The 24,236-nt window shown below is 43.0% G+C and overlaps 1 protein-coding gene across 13 annotated transcripts in view; it reads right to left on the bottom strand.

Moving 5' to 3' along the window:
* Nucleotides 1–24,236, bottom strand: part of ARID1B (AT-rich interaction domain 1B) — a 415,499-nt gene that overhangs the window by 105,376 nt on the left and 285,887 nt on the right. The window lies entirely within an intron of this gene.

Here is a 24,236-nt window from a genome sequence, read left to right as displayed (position 1 = left end):
TCTGCTGAACAATAGGGCTCACCCTGCCGAGTTTAAACTGGCCTCCAGCCAGGCAGACATGGACTGCTGCCAACAATATAACCAATGAAAAATCCAGTCAATACAGAAAAGACTAATAACAAGAGTTTAAAAAAGTATTTCAATGAATTGGTGGTCTTAATATATATGAATGTCCAAGTTTACTGCAGAAATAAAAAATGAAAGTATGCACATGCTGTGAAAGTGTGGTGTATGTGAGATCAGATAGCGATGGGGTATATTATTATTCAAAGGAAAGGCAAACATTTACTCTTATTAAACAAATAGCATGGTATCTTTCATATACACAAAGAGCAGACATGACCCAATTTTAAGTTCATGTTAAAAAACAACAACATCCTCACAACCAGTAAACTGCATCAATCACCGTTTATCGATCCTGCAAGGTTAAAGAGCACCGACAGCACTGTCAAAATGTTCACCTCTTATTCAAGGTGACCAGACTTTCAAACCCATGAGGCTTAGAGCACTAGAGCTTTCCTCCTTTGACACTATTACACAGCAAAGCAGGGACTTATTGTCATGGGTGGCGGGTATAATAGGCCAGGGGAGGTTAAACCTCCTCTGGTGCAGCCACCACCAACCCAGTGCTGCACGCCTGGGCCATGGTGGCCCCACCTGCACTCTGCCTCTTCCCCTCCCCGCTCTGCCTCTTCCCCTCCCCGCTCTGCCTCTTCCCCTCCCCTTCCCCAAGGCCCCTGTCGCCTGCTGCTGCTTGGTGAGTCCCTCCTCTCCTCCAGTCCACTCCCCCTCTCTGGAGGTCCCTGCAGCTCGCAGCATCCCTCCTCACCCCCACGCCTCTGCAAGGGAGGGTGGAGGAGAGGAGAGACATGGGGAGCAGCGGGTGGGGAGGGGGGCTCGCCGGGGAGGGGGTGGAGGAGAGGAGGCACACTGTGTGCGGTGAGGACCTTGCGGGAGAGCAGGGGAAGGAGAGGAGGGATGTGCTGTGTGGTGGTGCCAAGCGGAAAGGGGGCGGAGTGAGGAGGGGATGGGGTCTGGGCCAGAGCAGGGGTGGAGTGTGGGTGGGGCCGCAGGTCGAAGAGATGGGACAGGCAGCTAGCCTCCCCCAAGGAAGCTTCGCCCTCTGCTTATTCTACTGATGAATAACACTAGTGAGTCACTTCCCTGGGATGCATCTCAACCCTCAACATAGTGCTAAGCGTGTAGGATCAAGCACCAACTCTTGTGCTGCTGTAAAATGGTGGCAGTTTCACACCAAGCAATCAAATTGCCACAGCCTAAGGAGAAAGGAGAGCAAGTCTCTGGTGTGTCTCGGGACTTTTATTCATCACTGATTTTGAGATGTGGCTGCTCTTGACAGCCAAAGCAGCTGGAGGACCAGCTCAGATTAGGCAATAAAAATATATTTTAGGGGGTCAGACACTGCAGTGACGAGTGTGGAATAAACAGTAGCAGAGAGATTTAAACTTCTCATCAAAATCAACAGATTATTTTCAGACTGATTTCCTTTTTAAAAAAATAGCAAGAATAAAGAACATGTTAAATAGATTTGTGCATACAGAATGCCATTTTCTCTTGCTTAGCTACAACCCATTTTTACTGGTTGAGGGGAAAATCCTGGGGTTATTTCCGTAGCCATAAGGATTTGTCCCAAAGAGTATTAGTAAGGGTTGCTCTTTCTGTAGAACTATGAACTATCTAAATGTTATGGGCAAACCACAGAAGTCAAGTGAAGTACTATGTTTTCTTTCTCCTCCATCTGCACTGTGTCAGAGAAACTAGCCACTATTACAACAGCTGATTTTAAAAGATACATTAGATTTATATGCAATACAAAGAAACAAACTATAATTTTTAAAGTAAAATATAAAAGTTGCCTAGCTATTTGAATGGAAAGTATTTGCACTAAAACTCATAGTATGCAGTACTATGATGGGATATGACAACTGCCTCATTTCTTCACTTCACAACAGTATGCAAATGAAAGTCTAGAGGCAGAGTTCTTTCTCCAAAAGACCAAACATGGCACTACTATGAAATATTCAGTGCCTGGGGCCTTGGATCCACAGCCCATTTAGGATCTCTAAAGCATATGAGAACAAAATACTGACTTATTTTTTTATGTCACTCAGGAAAGGACTGTAGCAAGACAGTAAGTGCCTAGATTATAATGAACACTTCTGCATGACAGAAAGGATTCAGTGACTCAGGACTGTAAATAAACAGTAATTCCATGTTAACACAGGGCACTACTACTTATACTGTTGTCATAAATATAAAGGGAAGGGTAAACCCCTTTGAAATCCCTCCTGGCCAGGGGAAAGCTCCTCTCACCTGTAAAGGGTTAAGAAGCTAAAGGTAACCTCGCTGGCACCTGACCAAAATGACCAATGAGGAGACAAGATACTTTCAAAAGCTGGGAGGAGGGAGAGAAACAAAGGGTTTGTGTGTCTGTCTGTAGTCGTCTTGGCCAGGGACAGAACAGGAATGGAGTCTTAGAACTTTTAGTAAGTAATCTAGCTAGGTATGTGTTAGATTATGATTTCTTTAAATGGCTGAGAAAAGAATTGTGCTGAATAGAATAACTATTTCTGTCTGTGTATCTTTTTTGTAACTTAAGGTTTTGCCTAGAGGGGTTCTCTATGTTTTTGAATCTAATTACCCTGTAAGATATCTACCATCCTGATTTTACAGGGGGGATTTCTTTATTTTTATTTACTTCTATTTTTTATTAAAAGTCTTCTTGTAAAACACTGAATGCTTTTTCATTGTTCTCAGATCCAAGGGTTTGGGTTTGTGGTCACCTATGCAAATTGGTGAGGCTTTTTATCCAACATTTCCCAGGAAAGGGGGGGTGCAAGTGTTGGGAGGATTGTTCATTGTTCTTAAGATCCAAGGGTCTGGGTCTGTAGTCACCTAGGCAAATTGGTGAGGCTTTTTACCAAACCTTGTCCAGGAAGTGGGGTGCAAGGTTTTGGGAAGTATTTTGGGGGGAAGGACGCGTCCAAACAGCTCTTCCCCAGTAACCAGTATTAGTTTGGTGGTGGTAGCGGCCAGTCTAAGGATAACGGGGGTAATATTTTGTACCTTGGGGAAGTTTTGACCTAAGCTGGTAAAGATAAGCTTAGGAGGTTTTTCATGCAGGTCCCCACATCTGTACCCTAGAGTTCAGAGTGGGGGAGGAACCTTGACATGGTGGCACAGTGGTGGGATTAACCTGAAATCATTTTGAGATCCAGTTGAGATTTTTTGAACTAGAAATACAGATTTTAAAAAGGAATTTTTAGGAAGTCCAGAAGGCAGCTTTGAAACTGAAAGCAGCTTGGTTTCTCTCTGCTTTGTGGCCAAGCAGAGACAAAAGGGGATTATCTTGTGAATTGCAGATTTTCTTTGCCTGGAGGCAGGGTACTTAACTCCTGCAGGGAAATTCACAGTCTTCCAACCCAGAGGTTTTTTTTTTTTTTTTTCTTTTCTTCCTAAAAGTAAATAGGGGGTGTGTGCTCTACCCATTTGCCTGGAGACAAAAGTGGCAGGGTTTTTTTTTTAGGATTTTGATTTTTTTTTTTTTTTTTTTTGTTTTACAAGGAGCACAGGTTTGAAAAGAAATTTTTTTCTTCTTTGGGCTGGGTAAGCAGGTTTCCAAGTAGTTGGAGGTTTTTTGCTTTAATTTGGGCCCAGAGCAGAGACAAGGGAATTGTCTTTTTCTGTAGGCTGACAATCACTATCAGAGAATAGGTATTCTATTCCAGCACAGCAAAATTTTACAGCCAAGTTTTGTTTGTTTATTTCTAAACCTCGGGTGTAAAGTTAGTTAAAAACAGAGAGGTTAGAATGGCCAAATCCTCAGCTCGACTACAGCTGGAATTAGCCAAATTTCAGGCTGAGGAAAAACAAAGGGAACATGAAAGACAGATAGAACTCATGCAGCTGAAGAAGGAACAAGAAAGGGAGGCAGAACAACACCAAGAGGCTGCCCACAAGAGGGAAATGGAGGCAAGGAAGCATGTGGAGGAGGAGAGGGAAAAAGAGAGGAAGCATGTGGAGGAGGAGAAGGAAAAAGAGAGGAAGCATGTGGAGGAGGAGAGGGAAAAAGAGAGGAAGCATGTGGAGGAGATGGAGAGGATAAAGGCCCAGCAGAATATACCAACAAACCCTAGCAATCCTTCTCCAGGTACCACTTCCCATCCCAGAAAGTTCCCCACCTACAAGGCAGGTGATGATACTGAGGCCTTCTTAGAAAACTTCGAAAGGGCCTGCCTTGGGTACAACATCTCTACTGACCAATACATGGTAGAGCTGAGGCCGCAGCTCAGTGGACCCTTAGCTGAGGTGGCAGCTGAAATGCCTAAAGAACACATGAACAAGTATGAACTGTTTAAATCCAAGGCGAGAGTCAGAATGGGGATAACACCCGAGCAGTCTCGTCGGAGGTTCAGAGCCCTAAGGTGGAAACCAGACATGTCATTTACCCGACATGCCTACCACATTGTAAAACATTGGGATGCCTGGATATCAGGAGCAAGTGTTGAATCTCCAGTAAATTTGCCCTTCCTAATGCAAATGGAACAATTCTTAGAGGGTGTTCCTGAGGAAATAGAAAGATACATCCTAGATGGGAAACCCAAAACTGTAATTGAGGCAGGAGAGATTGGAGCCAGATGGGTGGAGGTGACAGAGAAGAAGAAAACTGGTCGCAGTTGGAGCGGAGACCAGAAGGGACCACCCCAGACCACACCCTATTACCGGGGGCCGCCCAAAGCCCCACCTACCTCCCAAAGAACCCTCCAGACCCCTTATCGTCCCACCACCCCGTTCTCCAGCAACCCTCCTCGCCCCAGTGACCCGTCAGCTGGACGATGTTTTAAGTGTAACGAGCTGGGGCATGTAAAGGCCAACTGCCCCAAGAACCCCAACAGATTACAGTTCATTGCACCGGAATCACACCAGAGGTCCACAGGCCCAGATACCTCCCAGATACCCTTGGAGCGGAGGGAAACTGTGAGTGTGGGTGGGAAGAAGGTCACCGCGTGGAGGGACACCGGAGCACAAGTGTCAGCTATCCATGCTTCCTTAGTGGACCCCCATTTAATCAACCCAGAGATCCAAGTGACGATTCAACCCTTCAAGTCCAACTCTTTCAATTTGCCTACAGCCAAGTTGCCTGTCCAGTACAAGGGCTGGTCAGGAATGTGGACTTTTGCAGTCTATGATGATTATCCCATCCCCATGCTGTTGGGGGAAGACTTGGCCAATCATGTGAAGCAGGCCAAGAGGGTGGGAATGGTCACCCGCAACCAGGCTAAACAAGCCGTGAGGCCTAGCTCTGTTCCGGAAACTTCTATCAGGACCCAGTCAGAGGTGATGGACCTGGACCCCAGGCCAATGTCTGCAACAGCAGTAGTGGATCCAGTCCCAGAGACCCAGACGGAACCAGTCCCAGAACCGGAACCAGCCAAACAACCAACACCAGACCCCGTGTCAGCACTGAATCCAGTACTTGCAACCTCAACACCAGAGGGCCCCACCGAACCTGAACTGGCAGCAGCCGATAACCCTACACAAGAGGCTCAGCCGGAGCCTGAATCCCAACATAGTGCACCAGCGGAGAGCGGTTCACAGTCAACAGAAACAGCTCCATCCCCTATATCGCTTCCAGAGGGACCAAGCCTAGGTCCACAATCCCATGAGGAACTGATGTCTCCAGCATCAAGGGAACAGTTCCAGACCGAACAGGAAGCAGATGAAAGCCTCCAGAGAGCTTGGACGGCGGCACGGAGCAACCCACCGCCTCTCAGCTCTTCTAATCGATCCAGGTTTGTTGTAGAAAGAGGACTTTTATACAAGGAAACTCTTTCTGGGGGACACCAGGAAGACTGGCATCCTCAGAGAGAGTTGGTAGTTCCAACTAAATACCGGGCCAAGCTCTTGAGCTTAGCCCATGATCACCCTAGTGGCCATGCTGGGGTGAACAGGACCAAAGACCGTTTGGGGGGGTCATTCCACTGGGAGGGAATGGGCAAGGATGTTTCTACCTATGTCCAGTCTTGTGAGGTGTGCCAAAGAGTGGGAAAATCCCAAGACCAGGTCAAAGCTCCTCTCCAGCCACTCCCCATCATTGAAGTTCCATTTCAGCGAGTAGCTGTGGATATTCTGGGTCCTTTTCCGAAAAAGACACCCAGAGGAAAGCAGTACATACTGACTTTCATGGATTTTGCCACCCGATGGCCGGAAGCAGTAGCTCTAAGCAACACCAGGGCTAAAAGTGTGTGCCAGGCACTAGCAGACATTTTTGCCAGGGTAGGTTGGCCCTCCGACATCCTCACAGATGCAGGGACTAATTTCCTGGCAGGAACTATGACAAACCTTTGGGAAGCTCATGGGGTAAATCACTTGGTTGCCACTCCTTACCATCATCAAACAAATGGCATGGTGGAGAAGTTTAATGGAACTTTGGGGGCCATGATACGTAAATTCGTAAATGAGCACTCCAATGATTGGGACCTAGTATTGCAGCAGTTGCTCTTTGCCTACAGAGCTGTACCACATCCCAGTTTAGGGTTTTCCCCATTTGAACTTGTATATGGCCGTGAGGTTAAGGGGCCATTGCAGTTGGTGAAGCAGCAATGGGAGGGATTTACACCTTCTCCAGGAACTAACATTCTGGACTTTGTAACCAACCTACAAAACACCCTCCGAACCTCTTTAGCCCTTGCTAGAGAAAACTTACAGGATGCTCAAAAAGAGCAAAAAGCCTGGTATGATAAACATGCCAGAGAGCGTTCCTTCAAAGTAGGAGACCAGGTCATGGTCTTAAAGGCGCTCCAGGCCCATAAAATGGAAGCATCGTGGGAAGGGCCATTCGTGGTCCAGGAGCGCCTGGGAGCTGTTAATTATCTCATAGCATTCCCCACCTCCAACCGAAAGCCTAAGGTGTATCATATTAATTCTCTAAAGCCCTTTTATTCCAGAGAATTAAAGGTTTGTCAGTTTACAGCCCAGGGAGGAGACGACGCTGAGTGGCCTGAAGGTGTCCATTACGAAGGGAAATGTGCTGGTGGTGTGGAAGAGGTGAACCTCTCCATGACCCTTGGGCGTATGCAGCGACAGCAGATCCAGGAGCTGTGCACTAGCTACGCGCCAACGTTCTCAGCCACCCCAGGACTGACTGGACGGGCATACCACTCCATTGACACAGGTAATGCTCACCCAATTAGGGTCCAACCTTACCGGGTGTCTCCTCAAGCTAAAACTGCTATAGAACGGGAGATCCAGGATATGTTACAGATGGGTGTAATCCGCCCCTCTGAAAGTGCATGGGCATCTCCAGTGGTTCTAGTTCCCAAACCAGATGGGGAAATACGTTTTTGCGTGGACTACCGTAAGCTAAATGCTGTAACTCGCCCAGACAACTATCCCATGCCACGCACAGATGAACTATTAGAGAAACTGGGAAGGGCCCAGTTCATCTCTACCTTGGACTTAACCAAGGGGTACTGGCAGGTACCGCTAGATGAATCTGCCAAGGAAAGGTCAGCCTTCATCACACATCTCGGGCTGTATGAATTTAATGTACTCCCTTTCGGGCTGCGAAATGCACCCGCCACTTTCCAAAGACTTGTAGATGGTCTCCTAGCGGGATTAGGAGAATATGCAGTCGCCTACCTTGACGATGTGGCCATATTTTCGGATTCCTGGGCAGACCACCTGGAACATCTACAAAAAGTCCTTGAGCGCATAAGGGAGGCAGGACTAACTGTTAAGGCTAAGAAGTGTCAAATAGGCCTAAACAGAGTGACTTACCTTGGACACCAGGTGGGTCAAGGAACTATCAGCCCCCTACAGGCCAAAGTGGATGCTATCCAAAAGTGGCCTGTCCCAAAGTCAAAGAAACAGGTTCAATCCTTCTTAGGCTTGGCCGGTTATTACAGACGATTTGTACCGCACTACAGCCAAATCGCTGCCCCACTGACAGACCTAACCAAAAAGAAACAGCCAAATGCTGTTCAGTGGACCGGAAAGTGTCAGAAGGCCTTTAACAAGCTTAAAGCGACACTCATGTCTGACCCTATACTAAGGGCCCCAGACTTTGACAAACCGTTCCTAGTAACCACAGATGCATCCGAGCGTGGTGTGGGAGCAGTTTTAATGCAGAAAGGACCTGATCAAGAATTCCACCCTGTAGTGTTTCTCAGAAAAAAACTGTCTGAGAGGGAAAGCAACTGGTCAGTCACTGAAAAAGAATGTTATGCCATTGTCTACGCTCTGGAAAAGCTACGCCCATATGTTTGGGGACGGCGTTTCCACCTGCAAACCGACCATGCTGCACTAAAGTGGCTTCACACCGCCAAAGAAACTAACAGAAAACTTCTTCGGTGGAGTTTAGCTCTCCAAGATTTTGATTTCGACATCCAACACATCTCAGGAGCTTCTAACAAAGTGGCTGATGCACTCTCCCGTGAAAGTTTCCCAGAATCAACTGGTTAAAATCGTCCTTGAGATGTGGAAAATATTGTTAGTCTTTATGTACTTGGTAGTATATTTAGAGATGCATGTGTCTTATTAACTCTGTTTTCCTAGAGCTCCAGGAAGAAATCCCAGCCAGTGTTTCACCCTAGCTGAGATTTGGGGGGCGTGTCATAAATATAAAGGGAAGGGTAAACCCCTTTGAAATCCCTCCTGGCCAGGGGAAAGCTCCTCTCACCTGTAAAGGGTTAAGAAGCTAAAGGTAACCTCGCTGGCACCTGACCAAAATGACCAATGAGGAGACAAGATACTTTCAAAAGCTGGGAGGAGGGAGAGAAACAAAGGGTTTGTGTGTCTGTCTGTAGTCGTCTTGGCCAGGGACAGAACAGGAATGGAGTCTTAGAACTTTTAGTAAGTAATCTAGCTAGGTATGTGTTAGATTATGATTTCTTTAAATGGCTGAGAAAAGAATTGTGCTGAATAGAATAACTATTTCTGTCTGTGTATCTTTTTTGTAACTTAAGGTTTTGCCTAGAGGGGTTCTCTATGTTTTTGAATCTAATTACCCTGTAAGATATCTACCATCCTGATTTTACAGGGGGGATTTCTTTATTTTTATTTACTTCTATTTTTTATTAAAAGTCTTCTTGTAAAACACTGAATGCTTTTTCATTGTTCTCAGATCCAAGGGTTTGGGTTTGTGGTCACCTATGCAAATTGGTGAGGCTTTTTATCCAACATTTCCCAGGAAAGGGGGGGTGCAAGTGTTGGGAGGATTGTTCATTGTTCTTAAGATCCAAGGGTCTGGGTCTGTAGTCACCTAGGCAAATTGGTGAGGCTTTTTACCAAACCTTGTCCAGGAAGTGGGGTGCAAGGTTTTGGGAAGTATTTTGGGGGGAAGGACGCGTCCAAACAGCTCTTCCCCAGTAACCAGTATTAGTTTGGTGGTGGTAGCGGCCAGTCTAAGGATAACGGGGGTAATATTTTGTACCTTGGGGAAGTTTTGACCTAAGCTGGTAAAGATAAGCTTAGGAGGTTTTTCATGCAGGTCCCCACATCTGTACCCTAGAGTTCAGAGTGGGGGAGGAACCTTGACAACTGTGTATGCCTGAGGCACTGCTATCAGACAGAATATTTCAAGTAAACCTAAAACATGTTTTATCAAAACCATCTATGACTTTATAAGTTACTAAAAGAGCCAGGGGTACTGCTGGTTGCATTGTACAGCCCCAAGATGAGAATTCCTTTAGGGTCAGGGATAGAAATTCCTTTGGGAGCTGTTAAAAATCAAATAGAAGATCTATGCTGTGTAGTTTATTTTGCATCCAGTTACGATGAGCTGGTAAAATCTTTCTAACTCTCTAATTTTTAACACTGATAATAACGTCAATTGTCAAGCAAGAATCGTACCCTGCATATACGCTCATGCAAGCACAGCACTGGCGAAATCAAACTTTAGAACCGAGCGTATGTAAATTAGGCACTACAGAAATCAGTTTCATCTGCATCCTCTAGAAATGTGAAGTCAGGAGTTTCTCAAATAAAATGATGGGCACCTGTAACCATTTGCATAAGTATTTATTTATTTACAAAGGGGGTACTTTGGAAATCTCCCCCTTATTTAATAAAAGCTTTCTAACAAAATCTGGCTACGTCACAAGAGAAAATTATTTCTATAAACAACAAGCAGTTCAACACTGCGAGCCTTGAAGAAAGATTAGCTCAGCTGGTGCTGCTGTAGATTATTCACATGTTGAAAATCAAAAGACTACAAAATGCTACAATCGCCATTTAACCCTTAAACGTGACCCACGAGGGAAAAAGAGTTTCTTTCGAATATATAAAGATGACCTGCAAGGTTGTTTGTTTCTTTAAAAAGGTTTATCCTTTTTCTTTCTTTCATCATTGTTTTTATTACTATTTGTGTATTGGTGGCACCTAGGAGCCCCAGTTGTGGAGTGGGATCCCATTGTGCTAGGGGCTGTACAAACACAGAACAAAAAAGATGGCCCCTGCTGCAAAGAGTTTACAATCTAATACCCTAGGAAGTAAAGTGTAATTAATTGAGAACTGATTTGTATTAAAATCGGTTAAAACTCTGGGCTTTACTGTTTATTTCATATCCATTTAACTAAAACACTATGGAGAAAAATTTCATTGGCCTGATTGTGCAATGTCCAATGGGTAAGCAAATGCTGCACTTAATGGGGCTCTGTGCAGTCACAGCAGGTCTACCTGTGTGGACTGTGTGTTGAAGAAGCGGGCCTTTGTTATGAATTCAAGTCCCACCAAATCTTCAATGTGAAGCTTATAAAATTCCTACTATGCATTTTTGAGATGCCAAAAAGTTTTTCAGCACAGCTAGGGAAGACCAGACATTCCAGATATTTCTAAGGTAAAAAACAATCAAAAGAAAGACGTAACTGTTATTAAAATAACCTACCAACCGAGCCACCCTTTCTGGCCTTCAGACAATATGTCAAAAAGAAGCAAGAATGGGCACAAACCTTCCCTCCCCACTCCCCTGTTAGAAGCAACAGTACTTTTAAGTCTGTATTAACTGATTTTTTTATTTAAATTTGGAAAGAAAACTGAAAAGAATGCAAACAAGTGTTTTCGTACATTACTGTAGTTATTTGAAAGAAAAAGAACATTTTTTTTCACTGACAAACTATTTTGACCCAGTGCAATACAAATGGAACTTTTAAACAGAGCTGACCTTTTCCCATGATTTTGTCTAGCGCTGTTGCTACACTGATGAGATATTCCATCTGCCAGAATTTATGCAGGATAAACACTACTGTGTATGTTGTACAGCATTTTTATTATGCAAAATCACAGCAAATAGAGTAATGTGTGTTAAAATACTTGGCAATGACATACCATTCCATTTCCGTAGATTTCGTACAGTCAGACTGTCACATGTAAATCTTGGTAGCTGGAGTGCCATTCAAATCAGCAGCACTGTGTACTTGACATACTACTGTATATTATACTTGGTGTGGAATGCAGTGCCTATAAAAACCTTTATGAAACTACTGGTGCATACACAATAGAAGCTTTTAAAATTTAGATAACAATCTTTTCAACTTTGTTGTTAAAATACCAAAAGGGGGAGCCCACATTATGTTATAATTGCCTATCAGACTGTAGTATTTTTAAAAATTAACCTTTTATTAGAAAAAATTAGAGAGAGAGAAAGAGGAGAAAGCATTTTAAATGGTTAATAATATAATGACAGACTATGATTTTTCTGCATATAAAAATATGCTAGGTTAAACCCTTAAATATTTTGTATGAAGGTTTGAAACAGAGGCAGGCAGAAAGGGTTAAATTGCATCTTTCAGAGAGCTGGACTGAAGAGAGTTGGGACATACCACTTAAACTGAAAAAGTACTAAAGAGAAGATTGTATCAAGATGGGAGCAGTTAAAACTGCAGTTAACAAAGCAGTGTAAATTCCTTGGAGCCAACATACAGCAAGAAAGAGAAGGCCTTTGAGCCAGAACAGGGAAGAAAGCATTACAGGGAACTAGGACCCAAAACTACCCTCTGCCACACACATTCTGTGAGATTCTGAGTGCCCTGAATGCCCACTGATATAATGGGAATGCAGGAGGCACTCAATGTCTCAAAGGATTGTGCTCTTTGGAACCAATGCAGCAAAGTGTTTAAGTGCTAACTTGTTTAAAGTTGAGCATGTGCTTAAGTGCTTTCCTAAATAGGGCTTCTTTCCTGAACAGGGGCTTTAGTGATGTAATTTTAAATTAGCCCTCAGAGGTAGTGGAAGAGGGGCGCAAATGGACTTGACCTCAGAGAGGAAGATGTATTCTAAGGGCCTGATTGTGCAAGAAAGGAAGCCTTGACATGTGGTTTGTACTCACTCTCCCTCTGTGTCCAGATCCCACACTCACCCAAAAAGAAGGGTTATTTTCTCCCTTTACCTATTCTAGGTAACTAAGCTTCCTGCCGTATTAACAAAACTTATAAACTATTTTTCATTAATACACTTTCTGTAAAATCCATTTTTAGTTTATATGTGTCCCAGGTTCTCTTATCGTGTACATAATGTAAAAAAATGGTTATTCATAATCTTCAGTGACTGAATTGCTTAAGAGAAGTCACTTGGCACATTTGGAAGGCAAGTTGTTACAATGTGCCCAGGCTGGATTTGTTTGCTCCTCATTAGCTGGAGCAAACAGCAGAGTGCTTTAACTGCAGCCCATTGTGCCAAAGTGGTTCCCTTGTTTTACGTTTACAAGCAGCCAGAGAATTTGAATTGTCTTGCACACTCAGATGATAAAGATTTCTAGCAGTATCATAAGGATGAGCGTACAAAAGACATGGTATTGTGGTCAACAAGGGAGGAATCTATGGCTAGCATATATAACAACCCTCTTTTCTATAAACAAAACCAAAACCAAATAAAAATAACTATTAAGAAAATCTGAATCTTGATTAAGAACTCTCCCCACATTTAGAGGTGAAAAAGGGGCGTACACGGGAGGAGGGGGGCAAGCAGGGGCATGGACCTCCAGTACACAGCAGGGGCACAGAACGTCTCCAGCTCTGTGGTGGCGGGGCAGAGCAAGTTGCCCTAGGGTAGTGGAGGAGGCAGGGTGAGCTGCCCTGGGGCCATGTGCGGGGAGAGCAAGCTCCTCTGGCCCCGGGGCTGCGGAGGAGATAGCGAGCCCCGGGGCCCCTCCAAAAGCCTCAATTTTTTATTCCTGCACACGACCCCAGGGTGAAAAAAATCACATATTTTACCCCTTAAAATGCATTTTTATAATTGAAATATTAGCTATAGTTACAGCCGTGCTGCTGTGAAGACACTGCTATATTATCATTTTTCTACTTTCCACATCTCAGTTCTTTGCTCCTGCTGCCAGTTCTCATTCTGTCTGACTAGAATAAAGCCGGGGCCCTCACACCTCTTGACATTGTAACTGCAGGCTAACTAGAATTCTGAGGGCCAGGTTGACATCTGACTAATCTGTGCTGGTATAGCAATGCAAAGTAGCCGTAAACTCAGTTTACCCAGCTGTTTAAGCCAGGTTTATAGCTATTTTGAGTTACAAGAGCAATGCAAAGCAGACACAGGATATCAGTGGATCTGGCCCTGAATCTCCCACATTAGCCCTTTAAATACTGTATCAAAGCCACAGGTTTCTCTAATGTATATTAACTCTCACAAATCACGTAAAAACAACAACTAGTAAGAATTATTTTACTGTTCATAACAATGTCTAGTTCTTAAATTGTAAGAGTTTCAAGGCAGAACTGTGTCTTTTTTTCATGTTTTCACAGCGCCCAGAATAATGGAGCCCTGATCCTGATTGGAACCTCTGAGTGCTACCATAATATAAACACTACATTATATTACAAAAAACAAAGCAAAAACGAACAAACAAAACCAAACTGAACCACAAACCAATCAACCAAAACCACTTCTGTGTTAAAGAACGCTCCTTAGGTTGAGAAGTCAAGCACTCAAAAGCCAGGAAATATCAGAATTAAAACTGCCTGTGTAACCTTAATTCTGCCCCCCTCTCTTATGCACAAGTATTATGATACAGTCTCTAATTCATGAGCATATGCTGTTTGTCCCACAGAACCCCTTGTCTCATTCAGTGCACAGAATGGGTGGTGCTCAATGAATGAGGGAGCTATTCAACATTTCTTTTTATCCTCCACCACTCAGTGTGTTGCCCCAAATTCTAATTTACTGCACACCCTGCAAACGCTGCCCTGCCTATGGAATTATTAAATACCACACGGATTTTTCTGCAGTGCTCATCACTGTAGTGTGTGGCTGAAACTTGGGTCTGCCATATTGGAGATGCAGATTTGAAAAGGGCAAAGAATTATTAGCACTTCTTAGTAGAAACAGGGAGTCTAAGCACGCACAGACTCCTAAGCAGGCATGCCAGTGCAGGGGATGTTCCCTTAGGCAGAGCGGACGTCCCTGGGGTAAAGCGGCAGCAGAAGGATCCATTTTGTCTGTGTCCCATCTAGAGGTCCTGCTCTGGGTATAGATTGCTGAAGTGAGACACCACTGCAATGCACGATTCAGGGAATTTGAGAGTTTTTGGCAACAACCCCTAAGCAAGCTGAGCTGTGTGAAATACAGATAGCCAATGGCAACTTTCAACAGCTCACAACTCGGCCAAATCTGAATGGATTTTCATGAGGCCACCAAAAAGCATCTTTCTGCCCAAGGATTATCCTACTGCCAAATTTCAAAGTCCTGTTGCAAACCATGGGGGTACCAGAGCAATTCAAAAGAAGGTCGCAAGGTTTTTTTTATAACAGAAAATATTAAAGTTAACCTAAACCTAGGAATCATTGTCTATCCCCCATAACACCTACTTGAGATTTGTAATTGAGATACAGAGAAGTTTCATTTTAGGGGTCTATTTCCTTCCACTTTCATCTTTGCTCATTTAATGCACAATCTCCATTAAACTGGGGAGCTACCACAGCGTGCAATATTTCTGCTGGAGGCCAGTCCAGAATCATACAGCTCAGGAGAGCAACTAGTTAAGTCTTTTCTAATCCTTGCACTCAGAGATGGTGGCTGGGGGACGGAGGAGCAGGAACTGAATTGAGCAGGGAAGCTCATATTTCTCTCACCAGACCCAAATTAATAAAAACAAAACCTGATTTCTTCTTTTCTTATTCTTCCTCCTCCCCAATGTTTTGCCTCTTTCGAACGTCTTTATTTTTTGTGTTGTATGAGAAGCTTAATATTTGGCTGCCTTCTGAAGAAATGTGCACAGTGACAGATGAAAGACTGTATTCATCGTATAATTCAGAATGGGGGGGGGGGGGGAGTTGACTGCTGTGCATTTAAGATTCTAACAACCTTGCAATTTTGTACAGTCGTTTCCCCCTATCCGTTCTTTTGAAGAAATCTGCTTTTATTCTGGTAATAACTAACCACAGTTGCAGCAGCATGGATCCGATTAGCCGTTCTTAGGGTACAAAGGGAAGGGGGGAAAAGAAAGGCTGTGAACAGGGCTGCCAATTTGTCCACCTAGGTCCCCAGGAGAAAGATTAGATGAGGCGCTTGCTCCCTTTTTTCCACTCAAGCACTGCTCCACACTAGACAGGCCTTTTCAAAGCCAAGCCACTGACTTTTTTCAAAAGCTCTCATTGGAGCCTCCCCAGCAAAAACCCCCTTCACAGGTTTTTCTCTCTGTGCCCCAAAAACATCCAACGCAATTGTGCAAGTTTGGGGGTGGGGGCGGAGGGGCACAAAGGGCACAAAGAAACCAGCCTGTCCAACACACTTTATCACACCTCTACAGTGATTTTAAATTATTATTATTGTATTTGCTAAATTATATTTTCCTGAATAACCCACAAGAGAGAAAATAATGCATAATGAACAGGCACTTCACAAGTGATACAGCAAAATACATGTACATATCTGTTTAATGTATGAGTCAAATCCTTACTGCAGTTCTTCCTCTGTCCTGTTCACCTGTGATTTCAGTGAGATTTATGTGAGTCAAAGCAGAGTAAGGGCTAGCCCGGTAGGAATAGTTGATACATTACTTTACACCTTTTTTAACTATGGTAAACTATGTGTTCCAGCTAGTGAAAACAAATGTGTTTTTAATTGCTTTCTATATTTCAATTAACAAAATTTTTAATTTGCAATTCATCCAATTTGTAAGCTTTTAACAATAGTTAGGGAAGTTGTCTTGCCTCCTTATATTACATTCAAATTTTCTATTTTCTAAAATGAAACCTTAAAATACATTAAGAATTTAATTTAGGAAGTTAACGCAAGTTCTAAGGGAAGGCGTGAATTCATAGGACTTGCTTCCCAATAAAAACTGACTACATCACAATTTTAACATAACCAAAGGCATATATTGGTAGTTCACCTATAATCTTTGGAAATTCACAACATCTTCAATGTGAAAATCATGTGGGACACCAAAGATAGGATAAAAAATGTTCTTAGACTCCCCACTACATTTCCTCTTGCAGCACCCGTCTACACTTGGGAATAACTGCAAATCAACAGCTGACAACATATGTTGCTGACCCCTAAGTATAGATGAAGACTATCCAGGACATGTTCTTGTTTACACTTCGGGGACAGCACGGGTGGCCAGCGATAAGTGAAGTGGCATCATTTGCTAAATTTAAGATATTCCCACTGTTCCACAGGCTCTTCCTTCTTCCCTCATTTTTTCTCACCATCTCTCCTTTTTCAAGTTCTGGCAAGCAGGTGGAAATTGGAACAGTGCTGATCTGCAGCATTGAAGCAGTTTACGTGTGTGCTGCTGTTCTGTGCTCTACTCTAACTTTGCAACTTCCACTGCCTGTAATTAATAGATACTTTGTTAGAAAAAAGGTAAGACCAATAATTAATCCCACCCACCCCCATGAGGATGAAGCTGCACAAGTGTTTATCGTGAATAACATGAGCATCTCAACATAGTACACACTTGTGTTCAACAGGAAAAAAGAAAGCCCCCAGGAAGGGAAAAAAAGCAAATCTAGGATATTATATGAGTAAAAGCCTCCAAAGGCAAAGCAGGTTCCAAACAGCATTTTACGAATCTGACTTTCCTTGAGACAGGATCTATCATGCCATATTTAAACTTGCCCAACAATGGAAAACACAAAAGACTAGTGCTAGAGCCTAGTAATGCTTCATGTATTTTTAATCAACTTAAAACTTTCATCATTTTAGTACCCTCTGCAAGGTCACACACAGAACATTCAACCATATGCCTTTAATGTAGTTTGCAAATACGAACTTCTATGTCAGTTTCTGTTTGGAAGGGGACGTATCAACATTAGCAACCCCTGGTTATATCATTTATAAACATACAGATGTGGATTATTAAAGATTAATGCATTTTGGGATTGGTGTCGGCATTCCGTTTGTCTCATGCCGAAACCAATTCTGTTCTTCATTAGTCAACGACAACCCACATCACACTGTTGTGGAAGAGAAATCAAAGGTGCAAATCTGAATTGAGAATAAGTGATGAAACTGATTACCAAGAAACTTAACTGCTATAATCAATCAACACATCACAATAATTTGAGCTATCTGGGGATGAGGAAATGAACATAAAATCTCACCATCAGAGTGGGTTTATTGTCTATTTAGTTTTTAAAAACCATGTCTGATATCTGAGTTCCATATCTGACTATGGAACAGAACTGTTAACGCTCCACACATATATTGCGAAGCAACAGCTCAGTCCACACACATATTGTTACAAAGAAGAAGAAGATATTTCTTATTTAAAATTCATTTCTCAAAAATACTAGCCATGACTGAAATTGGAGGGGCGAGTGCATAGTGGAAACAATTTCTTTGCTGGACAAATCCCATTTTATTATTTGGCCTAAATTTAACTCACAAGGCTTCCAGGCTTTTGTTCTGATACCTTGCTCCAAGTAAGGACACACAATACCTTCCTGAAGTTGATACTGATGGTAATTACAGAACAACCCCAAACTGGACCATTTCAAGGAGGAGTAGTGATATCCACCCTACATGGAAAGTAGGCACCGACAAACCACTCTACTCCAGAAAACAAAATATACCTTGTAGTAGATTTATGGAAAGCTTTATCAGTGTAATATGTTCAATTGCCAACAACAACAACAACAATTAATTGACAAAGTGAGAGTGGACTGACTTTCCCTGTAAACCCATCAATCATTACTCAATAATGCAAAGCACCAGGGAGAGTAAAGGAAGCCTTTCCATTTGTGACATCCACACCTATCTTTTATTGTGGCAATACATGAAATGGAAGAAAGGAACTAAATGTAGCCACATAAGAACATAAAAATTCAATTTCCCGTAAGGTAAGCACAGGCACTATACGTGTTCCTTGGTGAAGGCATCAGTGGGTTGGAAGCAACACGTAACAATCAAGGAACACAAACAGTAAATGCTAAAATTAGAAGCAAACTGTATTTGCCCTGTGGTCGACCTCAGCATGCAGTGCATAGCCGCAAGACATGACATGAATGATTTTCATATTTTTGGTAGCTTCAGTAGGTATATTTGAACTTTGTATGTGAACCAAAATGCATGTACTAGAAACTTATTCAAAGACTTTAATTGGGTTTCCACACCCTTGTCACCAAAGATTCAGGTGGACTGACACATATGGTATGTTAAGCAACAGAGAAAACTTTAAAAAAGCAGTAAGACTGTTTTAAATAATTATTTTTTCTGGTTAGCTGGTTGTTTCTTCATTTTCAACTTAATTTAGTGATGCTGAAAAGTACCAGACTGACAGTCCTGGAAACTGAAGCTCTCTGTCCTCAACAAAGCACAACATGGGCTGTAGTAGCAGTGTAAGTTTCCCTAATGCTTCTTCCTTGCCACTGTGCCTCAGCTCTGATCTGGAGAGACCACCTCCAGAAATGAGAATAGTTCCTTGACCTCTCTGATAAGACTGCAAGCAAGGAGCCAGTTCTGATAGAGTACCTACAAATTGCCTATTCCTTCTCCCCTTCTCAAAAGAAAGTGGATTGCAGTATAAAAGTTTTAAATATTGTTAAGAATCATTGGAAAAGGGCTTTAAAACTACTGCTATGTGGAACATTCTAATATTTCATTTGTAAGGGAAATCCACAGCCTTGCAAGCATTGTAGGTTTGTAAAACTGCTGAATAGATATTTTGTGCACTGCTGGTGATTAAAAACATGGCTATGTCAATGGCATTTTGTGTTCTGTTTTTTTTCTGGTCTGCTTGCCAATAAACAGCATGCATCTTCCTTGCAACACTTGTTGCAGGAGTTTTGCCTCCGGAGAAGCCAAGAGGGAAATATTGATGGATGTGTTAAAATAATCTTTGTCTAGGCAGGAAGACCATGTCCATTTTAAAGGGAAATTACCCCCGTCTTGTCTTGCAATGGTACTACTAGGCACCTGTAAACTTATTGGAAAAAATGAAGGTTCACAAATTCAGCTCATATGGTACTCATCTCTCTAAAATAATTTTGCTGAAACAACAAATGCTTTAATACACTAGTAACTGTGGGTAGTAAAGCAAGTTATTTTTCCCTCCTAAGTAAGGACCACAGAGTTTGGCTCATTGGGGAAGGAAGTCTGAGATTTTCTGAAGTGTAGTTTAAAAGAAGACATTTCCAATCAACTTGTCTTAGTCCAGTCATGCTTGTAGAAATACTTTATTTCACAGGCCTTACTTTTTAGCCAGACATGAAAGAGACTACCATTCCTGCTCCGATTCTCACTCTGAAACCTCATTTTAGCCTATGATAGACAACCCTTAATCATTTTTTCCTTGCTCCACTAATTAATCCTTCTAATCTGCCCACATATTAACTAGTCTGTATACCAAATTAGGAGGCTGGGCTGGATTTCCAACCACAACACTTCACAGACACCCCATCACACTTCCCTCTTTCATGCCTGCAGCCGTATCACCCTGTACTGTAATTCTGTCAGGTCTTAGAAGTTAAGTACACTTGGGCCTGATCAGTACACATATGGAAGACCTCCAGGTAAAAACTCATGAAGTGGTGTTGATTACACAGTGGGAAATACCCATTCTCTGGAACTAGTGTACTCTGTGAGTAGAAGAATGGCTACACAGCTTGGGATATAATACTCAGATACTGACCACCTGAGTCAGTAATAAGGTCATCAAAGATCTTTAAAGATCATTTAATAAGGTCATTAAAGATCTTTCGAAGTGGATTAAGCTAAACCAAAACAAGGCACTCTTATTCTGGAATAAGAGTGTCCACACTTGGTGTTATTCAGGAATACCTACTCCTGAATAACTCTATGTGTAGACAAGCCCCTAGTGTAGACAAGGCACTATAGCTTTTACCATGACTAACTAGGCAAGGTCAACACTATATTTCTCAATAAAAAACAAACACCACCTTTTTTGCAATGAAGACATAGCCTAGGAGTGTTAAACCCAATATCCCAACCAAATTCCAGTTTAGCTTGTTGCAATCCTTCTCTAAAACTGAATAAAGATAATATTGTTCTTCACTTTCTGTGCTAACGTGCTGTGTAGCAATGTTGTCTATTGATAAACAGCTGGTTTTCCTTCATATGACAAAAATGCTGAGAGATAAAATGAAAACACCCAACGTCAAAAGCCACTGTTTTCCCCTTAGCACTTTTCTACATGGAGACTCGACAAGCAACAAGCCTGAGTGTAACAGCAGTGGGCAAAAGTGGACTATAGAACAGTTAGTGTCCAGTAGCAGGGTCCACATAGCCACTTAGTGCACAGCAGGCTGCTGCACTGTAGATTTACATTGCAGCTTGCCATGCACTAAATTTCTGGGTGGACAAGCCCTTAGATATTTCTAAACACAACATCCACAATGCATGAAGAATTAGCGTCAAAAATGTCAAAGTGTGTCGAACGGAGTAAACCTCTTTGCAGAGGGTTTCAAAAATAATGTTGTTTAACTCATGAAATCTGCCCAGACACTAAAAAGTTAACAGCTTCCTGGCCTATCAGCAATCTCCCACAGTTCTCTTGCCCTTCTTAATATTTAAACACAGTTGCTGCTTACACTGCAGAGAAGAAAAAGCTGATGAAAGCCTTTGGTCAATGAAATAAAAATTTGAAACACCCCCCCCAACCCCAAAAAAAAACAACAACAAAAACCCCAAACCAAAACTGTTTAGCTTATTTACATTTTTGCTTTGTTAGTAAACTGAAAGGGCTGGTGCAGGAGGCAAGAAAAGTGAAATTAACATCCACTATATCTTCTGGCAACGGCAGCACATTTTGATGTTATGCTGTGTCAGCTTCCACTACTGGGTTAGGGTTGAATTAGGTACAGTGCAAAACCTAAACCCAGCGCAGAGCATCACATTTTATGTTTGTTTGTTTTTAAATCAGTTAACCTAGTTCTGGAAAAGCTACAAAAGAAAGAGAACTTTATTTCTGTTAAGTAAAATAATGGTCTATATTACAGAAATAAAAATATAGAACAGCATCTTAAATTGGCCTGTTTTTAATCACTGAAGAGCAAAAAATGGGCTCTATATAATAAGTGTAGCTGAGAGAGACGTGATACAGGTTTTGGAAAACTATGCACTTTTGATTTTAAAAAAATCCAAGCTGATTTTTCTGCCCTCCATGGTTAATCTCCCTGCTATATTCTAATAGTATGGATGGAAACAAAGCCAGCAGATATGTGTGCCACTTACCATAAGAAATATCCGTCCAGCTTTTCAAAGAGTACAGAAAGGAAATGCCCACTGATTTAGGGATGTGCCAATGTCAGGGCTGCCTGTGCCGGTCCATTCTCATGAAATTCACAACGTGTGACAGAAAGCAATATGGGATGGCAAATTTTCAGAAAGGTGGAGAAACAGTTTAAACAGGCAATGGAACGGAATTAGCCATTTGGGAGGTTTAATAGTGGGCTGCTTGTTTGCCCTTTTGATGTTCCATTAGTTGTTGATTTTATTTCAACAAAGGAGGGATGGGGAAAAAGTAGCTTCTCTTCCAGCAAACTCTGGGAAAGCAACACCTTTCTTTTAATGGCCTTCCCAGCAAGACCCCCCTGCAACATTTTGGCTTTCGCCCTCATAGCTATCAGCAACACAACAGCTGCTCTTTTTACAATGACTTGCTGGAGAGAAAATGATGGAAAGAGCCAATCTATGTCACATGGAGAGGTTGTAGCAAGACACTGCAGGAGGCAACAGGAGAGAAGTGAGGTCAGAACAAACAAGGGTAGGGTGAGGAAGGAGTGAAAAATAACAACAAAAAGAAAATATTAAAGAGAGGGAGCACGCTAAAGAATATTTGCTTCAAAAACACTGAAGCCTGAGCATCACAGGTCACAGAAATACAGACAAGCTCCCTATTACTTTTTTTCCAAGGCATCATGGCTGTAATTGGGCTGAATGGAAGATATTAGACAACCGGCAATGGCACACCAGATGGCAATTCCAGGTGGGGTGAAAGAGGAAGAAGACAAGAACAGTCTTATTTATGTGGCGTGAAAAACTTAGCAGCTCTTAGCCAGAGGATTAAACACCCACTACCCCCAACCTACTGGGAAAGCAGAGAGCACTTGGATTTCTACTAGGGTCCTGTCCCTGGACTCTAGCTAGGGTATCCATCCTCCATAGCAACCTTTGGTTAGTAGGTGTCTGATAAATCAAATCCTACAACCAGCTATCCCCCTTGGCTGCTGGAAAAGCAAAGCATCTGTCTTCTCCTGACTCCTGGCCTCTACCCCATAAGAGGTTACTCACCCTGTGCACTAACTGACCTTCTTTGAGATGTGTGTCTCTATGGGTGCTTTACTGTTGGTGCGGCAGCGCCCCCTGCAGCAGTGCCTGTCAGATTGCACACACGCACCTCCCCCATCTCACGCCCGACTCAGGCCATGAGCGGGACGTATATATAACGTTGTGAGGTCCGATTGCCCCCCAGTTCCTTCTCTGCTGCAGAGCCTATGTTTCAGCTCTGAAGCAGAGGGGAGGAGGGCAGGTAGTCGAGCACCCAGGGGGGGGACACATCTCGAAGAACCACAGTTACTGCACAGGGTGAGTAACCTTTTCTTCTTCTTCAAGTGATGCCCCTATGGGTGCTCCAGTGTGGGTGACTAGGAAGCAGTGCCCCCAATTGGAAGGCTGGGACTTCAGAGCGGTATTTACTGCAGATGACAGGACAGTGTGTTGTAGTAGTGTTCTGCTATGGCGGGCTGAGTAATGGCATAGTGATGACTAAAAGTGTCTGCTGATGCTCATGTGGCTGCTTTGCAAATATCAGCAATCAGGATATTATTGAGAAAGGCGATTGAGGTGGAGAGCGAGCAGGTGGAATGTGCTCTAGTTCCGAGAAGGCTGTAGATTGTATAGTTGGTAGGACAGAAGTGTACACTGCGAGATCCACTTGGAAAGGAGTTGCTTAGAGATAGCCGCACCTCTCGATCTTTCAGCAATTGAGAAGAATAAGATTTTTGGAAAGGTTTAATTCTGTGCAGACAGAAAATGAGTGGTCATCTGACATCCAAAGTGTGCAATGTTGACTCCTGTTGGTTGCTGTGTGGCTTTAGAAAGAAGCAGGGAAGATGGATAGGTTGACTGAGATGGAAAGAGGATGGCACCTTGGGTAAAAACGTGAGATGTGGACATAGCATAACTTGTCCTAAAGAAAAGTTGTGTACAGGGGGGTATGCCATAAGAGCTCTAATTGAGGGCAGCGGGAGTGCTCTGGTGTGGCAAAGAGGTCTATGTGTGGGAATCTCCAGCAGTTGAAGATGTGCTGAAGGGCTCACGTATCTAGTTCCCACTCATGATCATGGGAAAATCTGCTGCTCAGTGAGTCCACAGTGGTGTTCTGGTGTCCAGAGAAGTATGCAGTTGAGATGGTAATGCCATGTTGTATTCAACATTTCCATAATTTCAGTGCCTCCGAGCACAGAGTGGGACCTTGCTCCGCCCTGCCTGTTGATGTAGAACATGCAGGCGATATTGTCCATCATGACTCTGATGGTGCAATGTACGATCAGTGGGAGAAAGTATCGGCAGGCATTGTGGACTGCTCGTAGCTCCAGGAGGTTGATGTGCAGGGTGGACTCAGTTAAGGACCATCTGCCCTGCACTGTATGAGTGTGAAGGTGTGCTCCTCAATCAATTAAGGAGGCGTCGGTTGTTAGAATCATGGACGGCGCTGAATGAAGGAAAGGAACTCTGACACAGAGATTGTGGGGCTATATCCACCAGAGTAGAAAGTCCTTGACTGTCAGAGGCATGGATAGGAG

Source organism: Lepidochelys olivacea (genome assembly GCF_965140295.1).
Source record: "Lepidochelys olivacea isolate rLepOli2 genome assembly, chromosome: 3".
Taxonomy (NCBI): Eukaryota; Metazoa; Chordata; order Testudines; family Cheloniidae; genus Lepidochelys; species Lepidochelys olivacea.
This window is presented reverse-complemented; position numbering and strand designations above follow the sequence as displayed.